This window comes from Cervus canadensis, chromosome 3, assembly GCF_019320065.1.
Source record: "Cervus canadensis isolate Bull #8, Minnesota chromosome 3, ASM1932006v1, whole genome shotgun sequence".
NCBI lineage: Eukaryota > Metazoa > Chordata > Mammalia > Artiodactyla > Cervidae > Cervus > Cervus canadensis.
In genome coordinates this window covers 60,290,002-60,312,242 of record NC_057388.1, presented here as the reverse complement: position 1 = coordinate 60,312,242, position 22,241 = coordinate 60,290,002, and the positions used below count along the sequence as shown (strand labels likewise).

The 22,241-nt window shown below is 41.6% G+C and overlaps 1 long non-coding RNA gene across 2 annotated transcripts; it reads right to left on the bottom strand.

The window, feature by feature from the left end:
- Positions 1 to 1,595: 1,595 nt before the first annotated feature.
- Positions 1,596 to 17,548, bottom strand: LOC122438409. 2 transcript variants are annotated; one of them, XR_006268542.1, is made up of 5 exons: positions 16,211 to 17,548; positions 7,454 to 7,529; positions 4,967 to 5,041; positions 2,292 to 2,353; positions 1,598 to 1,657 (listed from the first exon to the last, which is right to left on the bottom strand). It is a non-coding gene; the product is annotated as an uncharacterized LOC122438409 (long non-coding RNA). The 2 variants fall into 2 exon arrangements; XR_006268541.1 differs by lacking the exon at positions 4,967 to 5,041 and having other exon boundaries at positions 1,596 to 1,657; positions 16,211 to 17,533.
- Between the last annotated feature and the right edge of the window lie 4,693 nt (positions 17,549 to 22,241).

Below are 22,241 nucleotides of genomic sequence, written 5' to 3'. Positions count from 1 at the left end.
TCTGCCTGCAGTGCGGGAGACCTGGTTTCGATCCCTGGGTTGGGAATATCCCCTGAAGAAGGGAAAGGCTACCCACTCCAGTATTCTGCCCTGGAGAATTTCATGGACTGTACAGTCCCTGGGGTTGCAAAGAATCGGACACAACTGAGCGACTTTCACTTTTTTTCTTTCTTTCATGAACTCGAGACTTCTGTGTGTAGCAGAGACCAACATGTTTTACACTGTTGAGTTAAAAAATAAAAAATCAAAACAATTTAGACAAATGGGTATGGTATGCTAGCATTTGTATTAAAAAAGGGAAAAAACATTTGCTTGTGATGTGTAAGATAGTTCTGGATGACTTGACGAAAAACTGGTAAAATTGATAGCCATTGGGAAAGGGAACTGAATAACTGGGGAAGAAGAGAGGAGTGGTTTTCATGATTAAAACCATGTATACCTTTTATAATTTTTTTTTTTTTTTTCTGATTACACCTCGCAGTTTGCAGGATCTTAGTCCCCCAGTCAGTGATTGAACCTGGGCCCTGGTGGGGAAAGCACAGAGTCCTCACCACGGACTGCCAGGGCATTCCCCTTATATACCTTTTAAATTTGGAGGCCTTGAGTATATTATGATTTAAAAATAAATGAGTATTTTTAAAATAAATAGCTTTTATTATCCTCAGCAGCAGAGGGAAATCAAGCCTGAGCTCTACGGGCACAAGTAGCTTCCCCCTGGAGGTGGAACCTGCGGCAGCACCTGGAGAAGCTCCTCAGAGGCTCCCTTCATCTGGCCGCCCTGCCCGAGGCGTTTCTAAGGAGTTGGGACCCACGGGGATCATCAGGGAGGAGCACAAGGGGAAAGGCTGTCCAGCCTGAAGTCAGGCGTGTCCAGAGCTAGCACCTGACAGCACACAACTCACATCCTCCCTGGAAGGCAGGTGAGAACCTGCACCTGGGACACCACACGTCTTCCCTTTGGGCGTCTCTTTCCCCTGTTCCTCTCCGACTCCACCTTCCTCCACGGGTCCTCTCATCTTTGGCCACAGTGTTTGGTTTTTGAGAAGAGAATGTTGAACAAGCCAGGCTCTTAAACTCTCATTTGACTTGGAAGAGTTATGCTTTCATTTTTTCTTCTTTTTCTTTTCTTTCTTTGTTTTCCTATGCTTTTCTTTCTTCTTTTTCTTGTGTTTCTATTTTGAGGAGCTGGAGCTGCTCCCATCGTCATCTGACGTTGAATCCTTCAGTAATTGTTTTGATTTTTGTATCCTAAACACATAAGATTGACCAAATAACCATATTCAGTCAGTTCAGTTCAGTCGCTCAGTTGTGTCCGACTCTTTGTGACCCCATGAACCGCAGCACACCAGGCTTCCCTGTCCATTACCAACTCCCGGAGTTTACTCAAACTCATGTCCATTGAGTCGGTGATGCCATCTAACTGTCTCATCCTCTGTCGTCCCCTTCTCCTCCTTCCCTCAATCTTTCCCAGCATCAGGATCTTTTCAAATGAGTCAGCTCTTTGCATCAGGTGGCCAGAGTATTGGAGTTTCAGTTTCAACATCAGTCCTTCCAATGAACACCCAGGACTTATCTCCTTTAGGATGGACTGGTTGGATCTCCTTGCAGTCCAAGGGACTCTCAAGAGTCTTCTCCAACACCACATATTCAACTCAACCTAAAAAAAGTTTTTTAGATAAAAATATAAGTAGTGAGGATGAAAACTGTCACAAATAGTCACCTTATTAAAGATAGTACTGATGTTTATTTTTGCATATTTCCCCATTCTTGTCTACATCCATGCCTATTTTATATGACTTTAACCAGTGTACAAGCCATTTTGTATTCTCAGGTGAAGACTAGGTAATCTCCCTCCTCAACAATTACAATTCAGTATCACCAATTTGAAAAAAAAACCCTCTTGTTTTTTCACCCTATCTTTATTCATGTCTAATTTTTAACAATAGCTCAGATTCTTAAAGACATTGGAGAAGATAAAGAAAACATAAGAAAGAGACTCAGTCACATAGTAGAACTAGATATCACAATGTTGGCTTCGAACATCAACTATCTGTGACACGAGTGGGCTTGGCCAACCTTTACGTTAACAGCTTTAAGTTAACCCAAGTAGAACAGGCTGCCTCCTCTTTCCCCACATACTGGTCTTTTCAGGGATTACTCCTATTCTCCAAACATTTCACAATTAAAATACCATCTTTATTAAACCATTTCTCTAATACTGGAATGGCTGTTTCTAACTTTGTATGATTTCAGACTTTAAGAAGATATTGTTATCACCAGAACAGTCTCACCTTATATTCTTTTCGTGTCTTTTATTCTCTCCTATGATGTCATACATGGGATCTTCATGTGCCTTAAGGGTGAAAAAGGGTTGGGTGAAAAAAGGCTTAAAGTTGGGTTAGGCTTGCTAGGTTGTTAGTTAATTAAAGATTAAATCCCTAGGTTACTAAAAGCCAGTTATTCTTTTTCAGCTTGGTTGTTCAAATGTTCTAATCCTTCCTAAGGGGCACCAGCACTGCCAACTCACTGAAGCTGTGAAAAGAATTTTCCAAATAGGAAGATATAGGAGGGTTAACCTGGTGGTCCAGTGGTTAGGACTCTGCACTTTTCACTGTGGAGGCCCTAGGTTCAACCCCTGATCAAGGAACAGGATCCTGCAAGCCACACAATGCAGCCAAAAGAAAAAAATACAGGATATAATTTAAGTACCCTTTATTAAGAAATAAATAATAGCAGAATCATGAAATATTATTCAAGGAAGAAATATTGAAGCAATTCTCTTTGTTCTATGTGGCTACATGACCATGAAATATTAATAGTACTAAGAAAAACAAGTGAATTATAAAATCACATATAGGGGGACTTCCCTGGTGGTTCAGTGGCTAAGACTCCACTCTCCCAATGCAAGGGGCCTGGGTTCAATCCCTGGGGGGAACTAGATCCCACATGCTGTAACTGGTGCAGCTAAATAATAAATATAAAAAAATAAAATCATATATAAGAATGAAATATTTATAGGTATACAAAAATATATAAGTCCCCCAAAGTCTGGAAATACACTGGAGGTATAGATAATTTTAAATGATTTGAATTACTTAAGAATACATGTATGGGAAATGTTATGGTATGTGAATTATCTTGTTTTAAAAAAGAATAAACATTTATAATAGAAATTTTAGATACTATCAGAAAATTAAATTTTAAAAACATTGATTACTTCACTACCCAGAGATAACAGTAAACATGTGGTATCTCTTTTTCTTGGTTTTTTCCTTGTTCTGGGGGGTTTCTTTGTCGCCATCCTCTGCAGTCTGTGGGATCTTAGTTCCCCAGCCAAGGACTGAACCTGTGCCCACGTCAGTGAAAGCACCAAGTCCTAACCACGACCACCAGGGAGCTCCCTGGTCTCTCTTTTTCAATCATTATTCATAATTTATGAAAAATCATAATAATACTCTATAAAACTCTATTACTTTTCATTTACATTTTCATGAACATTTCCCCGTGATATAACACATTCTTCTAAGCCACAATTCCTAATGGCTAAATAATCTGTTACAGTAATTTATGTTGATATTTAATTTATCTTGATATGTTGGACTATTATTTCCCATTTTTCTTTAGTTTTCATTTTTCTAAACATACAAATAATGAAAACTATCCTATACATACATAAATAGTTGTGTATATACTATGTTCTCTTATACTCTTAAGGTAAATTCTTATAAGTGGGATTTCTGAATCAAAATGAGTATCCTTAAAGTTTCTCAGATTTATCGCCAAACTATGTTCTATAGTATCTGTAAAAATTGTCACTCCACTAGAAGTGGAATGATTGATGTCAAAATAAGTTATATCAGATTATTAAAATGAAAACACAGCATCTTAAATGTCATAAAAACTGGAAAATGTTGATTCCAATCTGATTTACATTGACAACCTCAGTATAGCCAGACAGCTGCATATTTTACTTGATAGAAGCAGTTACTGAATTTACACCCCTGGGAAGTGACTGTTAAAATAATGTGAGGAAATGATAGATTTATTTTACTGTCAAGTAAAGAGTGTATATAATTTATATATGCATTTCTAGCTTATGGTTTAAAGATATAATCTTTAGGTAAAGCCTGGAAAACTAAAACCCTATTTTAGCTATAAAACATGTTTTTGTAAATACAATAAGTTTAAAAAAGTGATTGAATAAATAACAATGTCTGCTTCAGAAAAAGAAGGTATTCCCAAGGTATAAGCAAATAACACTTTAATAAGAAGTTAATCTTTTGTTAAAGAATGAATCTATCTCACAAATGGACTGGCATAATACCTCATTCTGCTGCACTTCACTTTATTGCACTTGGCAGATACTGCTTTTTTTTAACAAATCGAAGGTTTGTGGCAACTCTGTGTCAAGCAAGTCTGTCAGCATCATATTTCCAACAGTATTTGCTTACTTCATGTCACAGTGTCACATTTTGGTAATCCTTACAGTATTTCAAACTTTTTCATTATTGTTAGGTTTGTTAGGGTGATTTGTAATCAGTGATCTTTGAAGTTAGTACTATAGCCTTCTGAAGGCACAGATGATGGTTAGCAGTTTTTAGCAAGAAAGTATTTTAAATTGTTACGTATTTTGTTTTTAGACAGAACGCTGTTGCATACTTAACCAACTACAGTATAGTGTAAACATGACTTTTGTATGTATTGAGAAATAAAAATGTGTCATTCACTATATTGTGATATTCACCTCTAGATATTGCTGGAACCAAACCTGCCTTATCTCCAAGGTGTGCCTGTGACTTAACAGAAATGTGGTTAACACCAGACACTTTGGCTGAATGGCTCTGGGAATGTATTTGATGTGAATTTCCAGTTTACTGATTATAGCCTAATTCACTGATATTCACTGTCTCTGATATATGTAAATTGATATTGTGGGGCTCTGCTTACTACTCTGAACTGTTCTAACTTTTGGTTGCCTTTGATAAAAAAAAGGGCATTCTTTGTCCTCCGTTCAGTGACTATTACCGTTTACAGCACCAACCTGAAAGCAAAAAAAAAAAAGGAAATATTTCTGTAAGATAACACAGTTTCCTTTAAAGAAGACAAACAATCGGTAGATCATATCAAAGTTTTTCTTCATTAAACTCCAATTCTAAAAACAAATGCAATCAATGAATGAACCATGTAAGATCCTAAAAAACAAAAGGAAAACTTGTGATTGGGTTATGTCCCAATAAACCCATTGTAAGTTGAAAATATCATAGGTTGAAAATGCACTTTAATGCACTTAACCTACTGAATATCATAGCTTAGCCTAACCTAAAGGCACTCATAACACCTATTGATACATTAGCCTACAATTGGACAAAATCATCTAACACAAGGGCTTCCCCAGTGGCTCAGCAGTAAAGAATCTGCCTGCAGTGCAGGAGCTACAGAGATACAGGTTCAATCCCTGGGTCAGGAAGATCCCCTGAAGAAGGGCATGACAACCCACTCCAGTATTCTTGCCTGGAGAATCCCACGGACAGAGGAGATTGGTGGGCTACAGTTCCCGGGGTTGAAAAGAGTCAGACACGACTGAAGCGACTTAGCAATGGCAATGTAACACAAAGCCTATTTTATTGAATAAAAAGCCTATTTTATAATAAAATGTTGAATTTCTCATGTAATTTATAAATGGATGTATGAATTCATTTACATATAATATATCCAAAAAAGCCAAATTGATAAAGACAGTAGATTAATGGCTATCTGGGGCTGAAATGGGGATTAACTGGAAAGAGTCATGAGGGATCTTAATGGGAGGATAAAATTTTCTAAAATTTATTTATGGCAATAAATAAATATACTCAGTAGTTACTAAAAAAAACACTAAAATGGGTGAACCTCATAATGTCTATATTAAACTGTAATAAAGCATTTTTCAAAAGGCCACAAACCCAAATGTACAGAGAAAAGCTGTATGAGTCAAATGCAAAAAAATGTTGTATATCACAATGCAATAAATGTTAAAATGAAGAACAGACACCAGAAAATTCAATTCTAAGGCACCAGAGGGGAGAACTGAGAATCAACTCAATTTTTCTTTGTGGAACCTCCAAAGAGCTCAGGAATTGAGCTCTGAGCACCAGATACTGTTGAATGTAAGGGTAAAGGAGAAGCTGAAATAACAAGGACTGATGAAAAGTCCAAGGGCAGCTCTTACTAGCCCTGGTAGAAGTTATTGTCTGAAAAAGGTAAATCATAGGATCTCTGGCAAAAGGACATCAGATACACGTGAAGGCAAGGTGTGACAGTAATTACAGAAGATTACGGGAACACATAAAAAAGTAGATGGCAAGATTTCGCAGCCTTTTTGCTCCAATTAGATTCCACAACACTAGCAGCTTGGCCTTCACCCTCCATGGAGGAGCCGCCTTCTCTGGGAAAATACAACCCAGCCCTAGAAGAAAAACCTACAGGTACTGACCTCATAAGTTCCCAGATGGACAGACTAGAAAGATCACCCTCCAGTGAAACTCAACAAGCGCTACTCACACACTTAGAGCTTCCAATCAACTTTTTATTTCCCAGTAATGAGCAAGAATAGCTGTGATTGCCAGTCTTCAAGATGGACACCAAAATCCCTAAAAAACATGCCCTCAGGTATTCCCTGCAATGTTGAATAAGTTAACTGTTGTAACCTAGGTACTGGGAAAGGATGGTGTGTGAATGGAGGCAAAGAAACATGAACTGCTATATTAATCGTATGCATGAAGGATCTCTGTACAAACAAATGTCTTTAAAAGCAGCAGTACCCCTTCAAATGCCATCTTATGCTGGTGCAGTGGATAGTGTGCCCACAGCTCCTCTCAGGTCACCTGGAGAAAACCTTGGTACCACTGATGAGGAGGATTGGCTGAGGCAAGACCCAAGGGACCACCTCCCAATGCATCTCTTGTTCCCCGTGGCATTTCTACATGGAATATCCTTTCTGTTACAGGACTATTACTGAAGCATAGACTCTGCAAGAAGCTACAGTCCTGTGGAAGACCACCGCCCTTGCAGCCAGAAGCCCTGGAGTCAAGGCACTGCTCTGCCACTTACCCTAGACACTGACTAACACGTGGAAGGCAGCTTCCTCATCTATTACCTAGAGATCATGCCCTGACTTCAACAGTGCTGTGTGAGAATGAATTAAAAGAAGTGAACTTATTTGTAAACAGTGGTTTATAACTTGCATGAACTGAGTCTGTTACTTGAAACCCTTCCACGCTCACACTGCATGACTTTGACTTCTTTCCCCAGTGGCATCCAAAGTCCTTTGGTTGGTGTGTGAGCCAGAAATTCCCTGGCATGTTCATTGCCTGGGACATCTGGTATACAGTCTTCTGGCTTAGTCTCATCTTCCTGAAAAAGGAAACAGTGTGTAAGCTCTATGGCAAAAAAAACCACCAGAGCCCTCTCCCACCTGTTTGAGAACACAGCACTGCCTGGCTTCCTCATGGGCTGGAGATCCCTATGTCATCATGGTATCCTCTGAAGAGCTAGAAAGACAAATTATAACAGAAAGAAAATATAAGTAAATATTCCAGAAGATCTGCTGCTGCTGTCGCTTCAGTCATGTCCGACTCTGTGCGACCCCATAGACGGCAGCCCATCGGGCTCCTCTGTCCCTGAGATTCTCCAGGCAAGAACACTGGAGTGGGTTGCCATTTCCTTCTCCAATGCATAAAAGTGAAAAGTGAAAGTGAAGTCGGTCAGTCATGCCCGACTTTTAGCGACCCCGTGGACTGCAGCCTACCAGGCTCCTCCGTCCATGGGATTTTCCAGGCAAGAGTACTGGAGTGGGGTGCCATTGCCTTCTCCGTCCAGAAGAGCTAGCCTACCACAAAAACAAAGTAGCTGTTCTTAGAGAAAAGTCACTAGTGTTTACACAGGGATAATCTGTGAGCTCCAAGTTCTAATTCTAGATCACAAAAATGAGATTCTAAGATCACAAAAAATTTTCTGCTAACTTAGAAGCTTTGTGGAATGAGGCAGAAGACAGAATTAAACAAGTAAGGTTTCCTGGAACAATAAAAACAATGTGTCAGAGTAAAAGATTATTAGACCTTGAGGGCCACTGTCATGGTTTATAATCTCATACATAGGGTACTTGTGATGCAACTTCCATGACAGTGTCATGGGGATGGGGGCTGTGCAGTGGGGAGGGAGCGAAGCCAGAGGGAAGGACCTGTTGCAGTAGAAGGAGGTGGGGTTGACCTGGCCCAGAGGCTGCTCCTCCCACTCCCCACCCACCAGCTTTGGATTCAAGATCCTCCCTGAAAGGCCTGTCCTGGCCTTCCAGCGGGCATGGGGATACTGTCTGATGCTCAGCACCCTGATTGCCCTCTGACCTCTCAAGATGCAGGTCTCCTGCTCGGTGCCTGGATAATAGGTGACACTCAGTGAAGAACTACTGCTAGAGAAGCAGATGACTGTGTGCAAATATACTTTCCCTTCCACCAACACAGCTCTCAGACCCCAGGGTCCTGAGCACGCAAATCATGCCTATGCTCCCAACTCATTTCCACTTGTCATTGCTCTGCTGAAACTTCCAGAAAAGACTTCTGGGTGCCAAATCTAGAAAACTAGCACCAAATGCTCATGTTCATTTTTAAGTATTAACACACTACCTACTCGCTATTAAACACACGGTGTGGGTGTTTGGGTTTCATTGTGAATGCCCAAGGGACCAAAAACAAAAGTGAGAATGAAAACAAAGAAACAGGACAACGGAACTTGTCAGGTCTGTGCATTGCTTCTGTAAGAAATATCTAACTGAGGACATCTGGACCCTGTAGCTGGTTTAAAATTGTGTCTTGACTCCAGAAACTTGGAAACACACATGGGAGCTTCACCATTGCTGCACCCAGATGGTGAGAGCCAGGATGACTAATTTTCCACATTTTCTGTAATGAAGATGTGTTACTTTATGACCAGGGGGAAAATGCTTAAAATGTGAACTAGATATTCATATGGGACAATCTCCATAAGTTTAAATTTTTAAAACGGGAGTGAAGAGCAAACCATTATATTTGGTATGTTTTTTGTTTTTTTGGCCACACTAGGCAGCTTGTGGGATCTTGGTTCTCCAACCAGGGATCAAACCCAGGGTCCCGGCAGTAAGATCCCTGAGTCGTAACTACTGGACTCCCAGGGAATTCCCTTGGTATTTGTGTGTATGGGCAAAAGGAGTCATCATATGGCCATAACACACCCACCTTTGTTATTATACATATAGACTGTCTCTGGAAGGATATCTAAAAAACTGGCTTGTCTCTAAGGAGGGGAACTAAGGATCATATAAATGGGAGAGACTTTATTATTCATTCTATTTGCATTTGCATGCACATGTATTAACTTGCAAAATGCTTTCTAATGACAACAGAAAAGCAAAATCAGTGGTATCTTCATTACAGCTATGTTGGTGTAAGCCCAGATTAATATATTTCTGAAAGAAAACTGAATGTAACAGGGGCTAAGAAAAATGGAGCCTGAAATACACTTTATATAGAGGAAGCTCTGCCCCTGAAGACTACATAGTAAACAACCAGGCATGAAGAGATTTAGCTTTTTATGTGTGGAACACTGCTTTTCCAAAGTAAATGCTTAAAATATTTTCTGACAGAAAGTGGGGAGATGATAACAGTTCATCGGCATCCATTCATTAGAAACATTAATGCTATGCCTTATGCATAGAGACCAAAAGGAGACTGCTGGTACCATCATAAATCAACTAATCCAGGAGATTAGATTGAGATTTGAGCCACAAGAGTTATACAAACAACAACATATGGCCAACAAACTGAAATCCAAATTACTGAAAAAATATGTAACTACTGATTCCAAAATGAAAAGGAGTGTGAAGGGACTAGACATTTTGAAATCTATTATTAGCAATGGCTTCCCTAAAAAGTCCATTTTACAACTGTTTTCATAAGTTTAAAGGAAGGTGGTTGATGGTTTTTCCTCGGGCTAAACAATTCATTAATTTAACATATTAAAAAAAGATAGTTCTCAATGTTTGAAGTAATATATAACTAGTACACATAACAGAATAATTTAGAAATGGTAGTATGTTTATGTTAAGTTTAGCTTCTGTGCCATAACAATCAAGAAGTCTACATTTATCTTTGTAGTTAATTCTTATTTTTTGTACGGCACATGGGGTCTTAGTTCCCCAACCAGGGATCAAACCCGTGCCCCCTGCATTAGAGTCTAAAACCACTGGACTGCCAGGGAAGTCCCTGTAGTTAATTCTTAATATTTAAAAAAGTTCATGAAGGCCCATTATTCTGTCCCATCTAAGAAGCTTACCGTTAAATCAGATGATAATAATTTATTCTGTGTAATATGACTAAATTAATGTAAGAAGGAATTTCTTCCCAACTGGTCGGAGAGAAAAAAATCTTTATTCAGCCAAGTATTTCAAATTACTCCTTGTGATTCTGAGTACTTGCGTGGGCTTTCTTTCAGACAGATCCTTCATGTAAGCATACTCCACCCCAAACAATTGTTCCTGCAACAGCTTGTCTTATCTGGGACTGGAAAACAGAGGCAAAAGTGGCGCATAGACTGAGAATATCCATTCTGCTATGCCTAGTAGCCCAGGAGCACTTAAGTGACAGAGTGGGAACATGGACTGGAGCCTAGGTGGGAGACTCAGAAGTCTTTGAGGGCCTGGCTGCTGCTGCTGCTGAGTCGCTTCAGTCGTGTCTGACTCTGTGCGACCCCACAGACGGCAGCCCAGCAGGCTCCTCTGTCCCTGGGATTCTCCAGGCAAGAGCACTGGAGTGGGGTGCCATTTCCTGGCTGGTATGGGCAAAGAGAGAAGCAAGGTAAAAGTGTAAGAAAATGGCCAGTGGAGATTGAAGAGGGTACATCAGGGACGAAGGATTTCAATTCAATTTCTGAAAAAACAAACTGTGGGGCTTTCCATTTAATATGGCAGACTGAACAAGATGCTTTATTTTTTGTTTTTTGTTATAACAACAATAAAATTTAAAAGGTAGAAAGTTACAAAGAAATCTTGAGCAGAGACAACATCAGAGGAAGATTTCAACAAATCTGGGCAAGTGGAAGGAAGAAGGAATGGATTTATGTGTAGGAAGTTGGTCTTCAGGAGATGGGGTTAGGGAATGTGGACATGGAGTGGCTGAAGACACCAGTTTTTTCCTCCTTTCTTATATCCAGGAAACTGCCCGCCCAACCTGTGAAGGCGGCTGCAGATTAGTGCCCTCTGAGCATAGATGAGGATGGGGGTGATAGTGAGCATGGGCTGAAGTCAATGCTAAATGAAAGTCTGTATGAACTCGAGACACTCAGCCTTCTCCTTTCCAACCCACCCAGAATGCTTGCATCCAAGCATAGATCCCCAGACTGAAGGGTCTGCTCTAGAGAAGCTGAAGAGCCCTAAAAAACATCTCTACCCACAGCCTGATCTTCCTCTAGTGAGGCTATGCAGTCAGTGAGCAAGCACCTTCTCTCTCTGTCTCATACATGGATGCTTGTCAAAGGGTGTTACAGAGCCTCACTCTTAAATATGAGTAGAGACCCAGATATCCAGGCATTAGTGGGGAAAAACTCTAAATGGAAGACAGATCAAAAGAAAAGGCAAATACAAAGGCAATGGAGGGAGCAGAAAGCAAAGAAAAATTAATGAGTATCCTCGAAGAGGAAACAAGAAAGGATACTATGGAAAAATAATGCTCAGAATGAGAAAAAGTTCTTGAATTGAGAAATACAAGAACAGAATTTTAAAAACATGTGCAGTAGAAGAAACAGAAGATAAAGATAAATCTACAAAATAGATTGAAAAGTCAAAGGGATAAACAACTGGAGATAAAAGATAATTACAGGACCGACAGAAATCCAACAGAAAGAAAAAGAAAAGGAGAAAAAGAAATCAAAACACAGTATATTTATTTAATGTACCCATGAAATTTCAAAAAATGAAAAAAAAAACTGTTGTAAAAAAGACACACATCATCATAAGCTTCAGAATGGCAAAAATAAATGGAAGTAAAGTTGCCAAAGCTTTAAGAATAGAGTTAAGGCTGAGCAGGTAACCTATGAAAGAAAGGGAATCAAGTGCCATCAGACTCCTTAGCAATTCTGGAAACTACATGCCACCTTCAAAATTGAGTGAAAATAATTTTTGACCTAGAATTCTATACCTCACCAAATTATTAAGTTTAAAGACAGAATAAAGACATTTTCAGATATGCAAGGCATCAAAAAATTTACTTCCAATACACTCTTTCATGGGAAGTTACAGAATGTGCTTCAGCAAAATATGGGAGTAAAGACAGAAGGAGGAACAGATGCAATCCAGGAATGGGATATAAGACAGGATATTGGTGAAAGAAGTTCCAGGATAATGGTTGCACTCCAGGTCTAGAAAGTAACGAAGGATTACTGGAGGATAAAAGATGGAAGATCCAAGTGAAAAATAAAATAATTGATTATCTAGATAGGAACACATGGGGCAAGTATTTTCAGCTTTTGAAGCCTCAGGGGGAAAAATAGCACTTGATAATAGTATATGAAGTCGCTCAGTCGTGTCCGACTCCTTGTGACCCCATGGACTGTAGCCTACCAGGCTCCTCGTCTGTCCATGGGATTTTCCAGACAAGAGTACTGGAGTGAGTTGCCACTTCCTTCTCCAGGGGGATCTTCCCGACCCAGAGATCGAACCCGGGCCTCCTGCATTGTAGGCAGATGCTTTGACCGTCTGAGCCACAAGGGAAGTCCCTGGTGTGAAAAGAAGAGAAGCAAAAAGCAAAGGAGAAAAGGAAATATATGCCCATTTGAATGCAGAGTTCCAAAGAATAGCAAGGAGAGAGAAGAAAACCTTCCTCAGTGGTCAGTGCAAATAAATAGAGGAAAACAGTACAATGGGAAAGACTAGAGATCTCGTTAAGAAAATCAGAGATACCAAGGGAACATTTCATGCAAAGATGGGCTCAATAAAGGACAGAAATGGTATGGACCTAACAGAAGCAGAAGATATTAAGAAGAAGTGGCAAGAATACACAGAACTGTGCAAAAAAGATCTTCATGACCCAGGATAATCACAATGGTGTGATCACTCACCTCGAGCCAGACATCCTGGAATGTGAAGTCAAGTGGGCCTCAGGAAGCATCACTACTAACAAAGCTTGTGGAGGTGATTGAATTCCAGTTGAGCTATTTCAAATCCTAGAAGATGATGTTGTGAAAGTGCTGCACTCAATATGCCAGCAAATTTAGAAAACTCAGCAGTGGCCACAGGACTGGAAAAGGTCAGTTTTCATTCCAATCCCAAAGAAAGGCAATGCCAAAGACTGCTCAAACCACCACACAATTGCACTCACCTCATACGCTTGTAAAGTAATGCTCAAAATTCTCCAAGCCAGGCTTCAACAGTATGTGAACCATGAACTTCCAGATATTCAAGCTTGTTTTAGAAAAGGCAGAGGAATCAGAGATCAAATTGCCAACATCCTCTGAATCATCAAAAAAGCAAGAGAGTTCCAGAAAAACATCTATTTCTGTTTACTGACTATGCCAAAGCCTTTGACTGTGTGGATCACAAATAAACTCTGGAAAATTCTGAAAGACATGGGAATACCAGACCACCTGACCTGCCTCTTGAGAAATCTGTATGCAGGTGAGGAAGCAATAGTTAGAACTGGACATGGAACAACAACAGACTGGTTCCAAATAGGAAAAGGAGTATGTCAAGGCTGTATACTGCACCCTGCTTATTTAACTTATGTACAGAGTACATCATGAGAAACACTGGGCACAACCTGGAATCAAGATTGCCGGGAGAAATATCAATAACCTCAGATACGCAGATGACACCACCCTTATGGCAGAAAGTGAAGAACTAAAGAGCCTCTTGATAAAAGTGAAAGAGGAGAGTTAAAAAGTTGGCTTAAAGCTCAACATACAGAAAACTAAGATCATGGCATCTGGTCCCATCACTTCATGGCAAATAGATGGAGAAACAGTGGAAATAGTGGCAGACTTTATTTTTGGGGGCTCCAAAATCATTGCAGATGGTGACTGCAGCCATGAAATTAAGAGAAGCTTACTCCTTATGACCAACCTAGACAGCATATAAAAAGCAGAGACATTACTTTGCCAACAAAGGTCCGTCTGGTCAAAGCTATGGTTTTCCCAATAGTCATGTATGGATGTGAGAGTTGGACTATATAAAGAAAGCTGAGTGCTGAAAAATTGATGCTTTTGAACTGTGGTGTTGGAGAAGACTCTTGAGAGTCCCTTGGACTGCAAGGAGATCCAACCAGTCCATCCTAAAGGAGATCAGTCCTGAATATTCATTGGAAGGATTGATGCTGAAGCTGAAACCCCAATACTTTGGCCACCTGATGCAAAGAACTGACTCATCTGAAAAGACCCTGATGCTGGGAAAGATTGAAGGCAGGAGGAGAAGGGGACGACACAGGATGAGATGGTTGGATGGTACTACCGACTCAATGGACATGAGTTTGAGTAAACTCTGGGAGTTGGTGACAGACAGGGAGGCCTGGCGTGTTGCAGTCCATGGGGTTGCAAAGGGTCGGACACGACTGAGTGACTGAACTGAGCTGACTGAATAGTATATGAAGCAAATGAAAAATTGAGGCTATTACTATTCAAAAGACAATAGTTATACTAGAAAACAAAAAAAAAATCACACCGTCTGACTCAAAAGCTAGCAGCACTGCATAATTATAACAATGTTAGTACTCACATTGATTAGGGAAGTTATTATATCATAATGGAACTCAATTGGAAGGATGGAAACAAAAAGGGCAAATAGGAGAACTAAATCTTTACAAGAAGTTAATAGCTAATGTCTGAAAGTGTTGAATGAACAAAAGCAGTATAAGCATACAATTTAGAAATGTGCAGTCAAATCCAAGAAGTGAAACCTAAAAGAGTTTGCATGTGGAATCTTGGCCCTATTAGGAGAGAACTGGGGGTAGATGGTTGTGCAGGGAACTATGGGGGTGAATGAGGAGGGTGGCAACCCACCACTATTTTTTTGTAGGATTTTTAGTAAATACTATTAATATTTGAGTTTTTAAGCTATATGCAAGTATTACTCTGATATAAATTAAACTTTATGAAAATCAAACACAACTCTGAATTAGAAAAAGCAAACATGTTTGTAGCCTAGCCAGTTTTAAACCTGTGAAACTGGACAAATCCCATTGGTCTGAGAATTGAGAACACCTCAATTCTGCTCTAGCGTTTTTGTCTAAACAGGTCAGTGACTTAACCACTGAGCCTCCATTTTCTCACCTATAAAATGTTATCATCTTTCTCCTGTCTGTGAAAAAGTTCTGTGAGCTTCAAAATAAACATATAGAGTATTAACCACCATCTGGAATCTTATAGTTAAAGATACTGAGCGCTGAGTGGGCCAAAGTCCTGCCTGAGTACAGGGTGTCCAGAAGGAGCCAGGACTGTGGATGCTAGCAGTATAGCTCCTGTATCCACAACCATTGTTCACTGAGGCAAAATTCAGCTCAAGAGCCACAGTGAGAAGTACAGGTCAGGCTTCAAGGAGGCATGCGTTTTGTATCAAAGCTCCCAGAGGCGAAGGAGAAAGATCAATCCTTTGAGGACCTTTCCTGACATGTCTATCTCAGCAATCAGCAATCATGAGAAAGCAGGCAGTGAGAAGTGCCCGAAACAAACAATTCAAATAACTAACTGAAAACCAAACTGAGAAAAGTTCCACTTATGAAGCTGATTACAGGATAACAGAAACACGGAAAAGAAAGGGTCGTTAATCCAACTTTCCCACCTGATGTTTATTTAAATCTCCTTTACAACCCACCCTTCTCTCAGTGGTCATCTGGACTCTCCTCCATCCCTCGGGAGCTGGGGGAGCACACTGCCTCTTAAGTCAGGCTGACGCGGGTCCTAATTCTTCTTCTTGCGCTGGAACTGGCCTAGTAGCTTTCACCCTTAACCCTGGTAAAAAATCCTAAGGACCAGAGAGAACAAGTCTACGCGCTCGTCTACGTGACAGCTCCTCCCGAGTAGTTAGGAGCCAGGCCCTCACCCCAGTTGACTTCTCTTTGTCACCGCACGAACGTAACGGGACTGGGCTTTCTCTTCCCTTATTAACAGCAGGTGAAAAGGATGGGGAATTTAATCTCTTCACAGCGCGCCCCCTGACCTGAGAGCGGGAAAGACCAGGGCGCTCAGCCGCACTTCTGGGTTCAGTCCCGGAGTCCTGACCAAGCACCGCCGCCGCCGCCGCACGAGGACTAAAACCGCCGCTTCCTGCGGGGGAAGCGCCCGCCGCCGCCGCTCGGGGCCGGGACGAGGCTCGGGGGAGGAGCCTCCCTCCCTCCCGCCAGCCGCTGGGAGTCTAGGGTCCCGCCGCCGGGATCAAAACCGGCTTCGCGGGGCCGCGAAGACAGCACTTCCTCCCTGCCGCGACCCCCGGGCCTCGCAGCGCCCCCTTCCTGCCGCCTCCCCGAGCCCGGTTTCTTCGCCAAGGCCGCCGGTCCCCAGCCTCCCGACAAGCCGGCCGGACTGCCTCCGGGCGACGCAGCCTGAAGTCCGCACTCGGAGCGCCAAAACCCCGCGGTGGGGTCAGCGGGTGCCGCAGGCCGGAGCGCGCCCCCTGGCGACGGCCGGGAGCCCCGGCGCTGAGGATGCTGCGGAGGGAGCTTGAACTCCCACTTGGATCTCTGGAAGCATTTCTCCTGAAGCCTTCAGGAATGTAAGCTGTCAGTTGCACTGAAGCCACCATGCTAAGAAGAAGCCCAAACTGACAAGTGGGAAAGATTGATGGCAGGAGGAGAAGGGGACGACAGAGGATGAGATGGTTGGATGGCATCACTGACCCGATGGACATGAGTTTGAGTAGGCTCCAGGAGTTGGTGATGGACAGGGAAGCCTGGCGTGCTGCAACCCATGGGGTTGCAAAGAGTCGGACACAACTGAGCGACTGCATTGAACAAGTGGGGAGAGATCACGTAAAGAGGCCCTAAGACTCAATAAAAAATGGGATGTCAGGTCAGATGCCACTGCCTAACCACACCTCACCCCTAGTGAGAGGACCCCTTGGTGCATGCCAGAGATAAATCTTAAGTGGCTCACAGCAACCAAGCTAGACCAGAACTGTTTTCCCCATCTTGGGGAGGCTTTGTTGCCGGCCAGTTATGTGCCTAAAGTAAAAGAAAAGAAAATGGAAGAAGGAAAATAGAAAGAGAAAAGACAACAAACAGTATTTAAACCCAACAGGTGACCTTATAGCATGCAAGCAAATAATCTGAAAACGTTAGTATATACTTATATGCAGAAAGCAATTGTGTTGGATTTTTCTCACTTGCAATTGAAAAAAGTCAATTCAAAGTCAGTTTGCCTAACACAATGATTTGATTTCTCAGCAAGAAGATCTGGAGATTGATAATTACATTTTAGCAAGTATTAGTAAAAATTCTTTTGAAAACAACAGTGGACCAAAATCCAAATCAAAAAAAAATTTTTTTTCTTTCTGTAGTAGCTCCCTACATGTGGGATCTTAACTCCCTGACCAGGGATGGAAACTGTGCCCCCTGCACTGGAAACTTTGAGTCTTGACCATTGGACTACCAGGGAAGTCCCCAAATGAAACTGTTCTAAGAAAATAAAATTCAGGAATTTATTGACTTACATATGTGAAATGTCATAGGATAAAACTTCAGGAATGGCTGGATCTAGGTGCTAAGATGTTACAGTTAGCAGGTTCTCTCTCAGCTTTACTTTCCTTTGTATTGCTTCGTTCTTTGCAATTTCTCCCATGTAGGGAAAAAGATGGCCACTGGAAGCCAAAGATGGCCAACAAATTAGCAGTCCTAGCTGGAAGAAACTTTCCCTTTCTCAGTTTCAGTAAGAATTCCATGTATTATACTCATTGCCTTAGCAATTCTTTATTACCCAGGGCCGTCTCTCACATTCAGCCCCATTTTCTGATTTTGATAAACTCAGTATAAGAGCATCTAGTAAGCATGAGACAAACGGGAATTCTTATCCTGGTGGTTATGATTCTGAATCATTATTGTTACCTGTCATCCTTTGTTTATGCTTATACTTGGAGGGGTGTGCAGGTACAGTTCCTTTCCAGAAATAGAGAGTAAAGTGATTATTACCCAACTGTGAACACACATGGAGTCACCCTTCAGTTTGTACTAGGGCACCTAGCCCAGTGAGTGAGCGATGCTTTCTTTATTGTCCCTCTCTGTTCTATCCTCAGCTTCAGTCTTTTCTACCCCTCTGCTTCATCCTAAGATGGCAGATTCACCCTCAAGGCCAACAAGAGGGTCTTGGTGTTGGTCTAATTGTAGAGGGGTGGCTGCAGCTAGTCCTGACTGTGTTACTGGATAGGTTTGAAACCTTATTATTTTTCCCCCCTAAATGTTTGTTTATCTCTGGCTGTGCTGGGTCTTCATTGGTGCTTGGACTTTTCTCTAGTAGTGGGGACTACTCTCTTCTTGTGGTGCACTTCTCGCAGTGGTGGCTTCTCCTGCAAAGCACAGGCTCTAGGGTGATCAGGCCTCAGTAGCTGCAGCACGTGGACGCAGTGATGGTGTATGGGCTTTAGATGCCTCATTGCATATGGAATCTTCCCAGACCAGGGATCGAACCTGCGTCCCCCCCGCACTGACAGGTGTATTTTTAACCACTGGACCACCAGGCAAGTCCTATTTCTAATCATTTCAACTGGCATTCTATATAGTCACCAATAGGACTGGAGGGAAAATTGCAGACGTGTTTCCTTTGATGCTTTGAAGGGAAAAGGGAGACAGCTAACATAACTATCAATCTGTGGCAAAAAACCGGTTGACAAACCAATTGCCATTGCCCCTTCATTTCCTTGATCACACCACTTTGGTTTTATACAAGAAGCTTAGGTGGCCATCTACTTCAGTGGAGGCCCTTTCCCTCCTCTCTGGAAATGAATCTTAATTAGTCTTAAACCAATCATAGTAACACAATTTCTCTTCCACTGATAGATAGATTAGCAATGGGCATGGGTTGCAATTTCAGTCAATGAGGCAGGATGGGAGGGCTATAGGAGGGAGGGTTTCTGGAAATGCTGTCCTTGCTCTTAATAAATGATACTTGGAAAGATTAAAAAGTCCCCTTTCTGCCTCAGGATGGTGTTCTCTGTAGATGGTATCTGGATCTAGGGCAGGCATCTTATAATTACAAGGGGCAGCAGCAAACCCCCTGAGGAGGAAAGGAAAAGAAGTCACCAAAGCACCTGAGGTTGTTCTAGAGACACTTCATTAACCACTCCTGCAGTTGCTTCCCCTCCAGACCTCCTCTTCTGAGAGATAGTATGTATGGGTTAAGTGATTTTTGAGTTATTTTCTATCACTCATAGATAAATGTTATTCCTTACATTTCCATATTACTTTGCAGATTTCCACCCCTCCTAAACTGCTTCACTTGATCCTCACAGAAACTCTCTGGAGACAGGCAAGACATCTTACAAATAAGGAAAGTGATGCTCAGAGAATAGGGGGATGGGTGGCCCTACAAGCAGGTCGGACTGATTTCTAGTCCAGGATTTTTCATCAAACCACATGGCAACTCCAGGTGTGTTGTCCAATACTGAAGGTGGGAGAATTTCTTGGAAAATCCTGGGAAGGGAGAAAAGACACTGCTACTTCACATTTGCTTCAGGTCAGTTCAGATGAATACTGGCCTCTTTATCCCTGGCTCAGTATGTACCAAGCTAAAGTTAATAGCTTACATAGCTTAGCCTCCAGGGTTTACTGCTTTTGGAAGATCTGATTCATGCATGAATCCTTCTTTATTTCAGGCTCAATGAAAAGTGGAATTCTTTCTTTAGTGCCTAGTTTTACTTGCCAGATTATGTTTGTAATTTTCCCACTAACTTCTTGTATGGAGCTGGATTGAAAGAACCTTTGAAGCTCCAACATTCTGGCCGCCTGATGCGAAGAGCCGGCTCACTGGAAAAGACCCTGATGCTGGGAAAGATTGAGGGCAGGAGAAGGGGACGACAGAGTATGAGATCGTTGGATGGTATCACTGACTCAATAGACATGAGTTTGAGCAAGCTCTGGGAATTGGTGATAGACAGGGAGGCCTGGCATGCTGCAGTCAGTCCATGGGGTTCCAAAGAGTCGGAACATGACTGAGTGACTGAACTGAACTGAGAAAGAACCTAGTTTTCTGATACTCATTCAGACCGATCCTATTTCAAATCCCGCTTCAGTTCTTCCTCCAGGATACTCCACAGCTCCATCCTGGCCTCAGACCTTTTGTATGTTTCTCCTATTATGTCCTTGCCTCTGATTGTGTCACACATCCTCTTGTTCCTTGGCTCTTTTCTCTCACTGATTCTCACCTTCTACTTTTCCCTTCTTGCTATCTTTCTCACTTCTCCCCTCACCCTTTTAAAAAATTCCAGTACCTTTCCCTTCTTTCTGGTTCCTGTCTCTCACCAACCTGCCTCTTTCTCCTATCTTTACCTTTCTAAGCTTTTAGTCTACTGGTGATTCTTCTTGACTGGATTCACAGTTTCTAAACTTGACCAGTTCTCACAATGTCACCCCCAGAAGTTTAATAGAAATCTTTTTAAAAAAATTTCAGCTTGATTTTATCAGTTCTTAGGTTGATGTTATCAGTAGTGCCAAGAGGTACACTTTCTCTTTGGTAGATTGCTACAGAAATACAGTTCAAAGAATATCTGTTAGGATTTAAAGAGACACTGTAGACACACACTGTTTGATCAGATAATCAACATTTTAAAAGGAATAACAAGGGAATTCCCGGGTAGTTGAGTGGTTGGGGGTCACTGCTTTCACTGCTGTGACCCAGGGTCAAGCCCTGGCTGTGCAACGTGGCCAGTAAATAAATAAATAAACAAAATAAAAGGAATGACTAGAAATCAAACCCCTGGGGAGCACTACGAGGCAAAGTGGAAGCTGCAATCACTGCCTGACCTGCTTCTGCCTATGTCTGTCTTCTTTCCCATGCTGAAGTGTCTTCTCTCTTATAGGATCACAGAATTTTAGGATTGGAAGCCTTAGAAATCAACCCCTTCATTTTGCAGATGAAGAAACCAAGGCCCAGCTAGGTAGCATGTGTTGCTCTCAGTCACAGCAAGGGAGTGCAAGATTCCTGACTGGAACCAGGCTGACTTTTTTGTTTGTTTCTGTGTAAAACCTGGCAGAGTTATTAAAAATCATAAAGAACTAATGAAAAGTACATCAGTTTAGTTCAGTTCAGTTGCTCAGTCGTGTCCGACTCTTTGGACCCCATGAATCGCAGCACGCCAGGCCTCCCTGTCCATCACCAACTCCCGGAGCTTACTCAAACCCATGTCCATCGAGTCGGTAGAAGGAAGCAAATCATCACCCCAAATTCAACTTACTGGTGGTTGAATTGTTTTAGTAGGTTTTCTATTTCAATAAAATAAGCTCTATTAGGAATAATGGACATTTCTTTAATGCTACATGTAGCTTCTCGTTAGATCCTGAATCTAATAAAATCTATAATACTCTAATAATTATAATTTTTAAAACAATTATCACATTTTATCTTCATCTTACAGAGGACACTGACTTAGTTTGCAGGTCACTTAGATAGTCCACATAATTTTTTTTCCCTTTAATAAGTTGGATTCAATTTACTCACCATTTGTTAGCATTTTTAGTTAGAAATTAGGTTGGTACCCAGCTTCTTTCTCCCTTGCTATCTTTGCCAGGTTTTGGTATCGGGATTGTTTGCTTCCAAAACAAGTTGACAAACCTTTGGTGATTTGCTTTCATTAGTCCAAGTTTCAATAAATAAGAACAAACAATTCTAAACTAAGAATGCATTTAACTAGTCTAGTAAATTTCCCCGCAGAATCTGGGTCTGTAATGTGAAGTCTTAACTACCTTAGTCACGGGGGTGGGACCATGTGGGATGTTTGCCATTAAGTATCACTCACAACATCTTAAAACTTTCCTCTGGGCAACTGTCACGGAGTCTCCCCTTTCTCTTAAGTATTAAAAGAAAATCCTGGGGAAAGAAATCTCGAAGATGGCTTCAGTCTGTTTCAACGTAGAATCCAGCCTTGAAACTAAAGTTCTTTAAAAAGAAGTTTTCCTCCCTTCCCAAATCAGCAAAGGGTAACTGGATCCGCGGCCACGTAGGAGCCTCTAGGGGCCCTAAATCCGGAGTCTCTAGGGGTAGGCAGA